This window comes from Gigantopelta aegis, chromosome 13 (assembly GCF_016097555.1).
Source record: "Gigantopelta aegis isolate Gae_Host chromosome 13, Gae_host_genome, whole genome shotgun sequence".
Lineage (NCBI taxonomy): Eukaryota > Metazoa > Mollusca > Gastropoda > Neomphalida > Peltospiridae > Gigantopelta > Gigantopelta aegis.
This window is the reverse complement of record NC_054711.1, coordinates 5,834,104-5,837,023: the sequence shown is the minus strand read 5'-3', so window position 1 is coordinate 5,837,023 and position 2,920 is coordinate 5,834,104.

The window sequence follows — 2,920 nt, the reverse complement described above, 5'->3', positions numbered from 1 at the left end:
CTCTTTAAAACACAATCACCTGTATATCTTTAAAACACAATCACCTGTATCTCTTTAAAACACAATCACCTGTATCTCTTTAAAACACACTCACCTGTATCTCTTTAAAACACAGTCACCTGTATATCTTTAAAACACAATCACCAGTATCTCTTTAAAACACAGTCACCTGTATCTCTTTAAAACACACTCACCAGTATCTCTTTAAAACACAATCACCTGTATCTCTTTAAAACACAATCACCTGTATCTCTTTAAAACACAGTCACCTGTATTTCTTTAAAACACAATCACCTGTATGTATTTAAAACACAGTCACATGTATCTCTTAAAAACACAGTCACCTGTATCTCTTTAAAACACAGTCACCTGTATCTCTTTAAAACACAGTCACCTGTATCTCTTTAAAACACATTCACCTGTATCTCTTTAAAACACAATCACCTGTATCTCTTTAAAACACAATCGCCTGTATGTAATTAAAACACAATCACCTGTATCTCTTTAAAACACAATCACCAGTATGTATTTAAAACACAATCACCTGTATATCTTTAAAACACAATCACCAGTATGTATTTAAAACACAATCACCAGTATCTCTTTAAAACAAAAGCGCCAGGTTCTCTTTAAAACACAACCACCTGTATCTCTTTAAAACACAATCACCAGTATGTATTTAAAACACAATCACCTGTATCTCTTTAAAACACAATCACCTGTATCTCTTTAAAACACAATCGCCTGTATGTAATTAAAACACAATCACCTGTATCTCTTTAAAACACAATCACCAGTATGTATTTAAAACACAATCACCTGTATATCTTTAAAACACAATCACCAGTATGTATTTAAAACACAATCACCAGTATCTCTTTAAAACAAAATCGCCAGGTTCTCTTTAAAACACAACCACCTGTATCTCTTTAAAACACAATCACCAGTATGTATTTAAAACACAATCACCTGTATCTCTTTAAAACACATTCACCCGCATCTCTTTAAAACACAATCGCCTGTATCTCTTTAAAATACACTCACCTGTATCTCTTTAAAACACAATCACCAGTATCTCTTTAAAACACACTCACCAGTATCTCTTTAAAACACACTCACCAGTATGTATTTAAAACACAATCACCAGTATCTCTTTAAAACACAATCACCTGTATCTCTTTAAAACACAATCACCTGTATCTCTTTAAAACACAATCACCTGTATCTCTTTAAAACACAATCACCTGTATCTCTTTAAAACACAATCACCTGTATCTCTTTAAAACACACTCACCAGTATCTCTTTAAAACACAGTCACCTGTATCTCTTTAAAACACACTCACCTGTATCTCTTTAAAACAGTCACCTGTATCTCTTTAAAACACACTCACCAGTATCTCTTTAAAACACAATCACCTGTATCTCTTTAAAACACAATCACCTGTATCTCTTTAAAACACAGTCACCTGTATCTCTTTAAAACAGTCACCTGTATCTCTTTAAAACACAATCATCTGTATCTCTTTAAAACACAATCACCTGTATCTCTTTAAAACACAATCACCAGTATGTATTTAAAACACAGTCACCTGTATCTCTTTAAAACACAATCACCTGTATCTCTTTAAAACACAATCACCTGTATCTCTTTAAAACACAATCACCTGTATCTCTTTAAAACACAATCACCAGTATCTCTTTAAAACACACTCACCTGTATCTCTTTAAAACACAATCACCAGTATGTATTTAAAACACAGTCACCTGTATCTCTTTAAAACACAATCACTTGTATCTCTTTAAAACACAATCACCAGTATGTATTTAAAACACAATCACCTATATCTCTTTAAAACTTTGGTCGGGATTTAGCTCAGGCGGTTTGAGCAGACAACTGGTCAAAGACCGTGGTATGTGCTTTTCTGTCTGTGAGAAAGCTCATATAAAAGATCCCTTGCTGCATTAAGAAAAATGTAGCAGGTTTCCTCTGATGACTACGTGTCAGAATTACCAAATGGTTGACATCCAATAGCCGATGATTAAGACATCTGTGTGCTCTAGTGGTGTCGTAAAACAAAGCAAACTAACTCTTTAAAACGTATGACAGTGGCGATATGGAACTCACTCAGCAGTAATTCTTTTTTTTTAAATGGTGAACACACCACATATTCTCATATTAAAGGACTCTTGAAAGTTTTGAAAACAAAAATATGGTAGCCGTTTTGAGGCTATATACATATTTCCCGATATGACATATCACCAACAACAATTATTTGACGTTAACCCATGTTTTGACGCTATATACATATTTCCCGATATGACATATCACCAACAACAATTATCTGACGTTAAACCATGTTTTGAGGCGCTGTACATACTTTCTCATCTTTACGGTGAACATTTTATACATGACTTTCATTGTTTAGGAAAATAAAACAACAAAATAAGGGACTTCACAATTCTAAGCTGTGTTCATGATAGGTTTGTTTGTTTGTTTTGTTTAACGACACCACTAGAGCACTTTGATTTATTAATCATAGTCTATTGGATGTCAAACATTTGGTAATTTGACATATAGTCTTAGAGAGGAAACCCGCTACATTTTTCCATTAGTAGCAAGGCATCTTTTTATATGCACCATCCCACAGACATGATAGAACATACCACGGCCTTTGATATACCAGTCGTAAACAAGAGTGCATTGATACACTTTTTGTATCTTTCTTTCTTTCTATAATATTCATTTCTGTTCATATTTAATTTTCATAAAAATGCTACTGTCGTGACATGTATGTATTATTGAGAAGGTCACGAAAGTTGAATAGCTTGTGTCTAATTCATTTGTTCGGTTGGGTTTTTTAAAGCAATAAAATATATTTCAAATCAAATACCCTTTGAAAATAGATTAAAGCTTGGCTC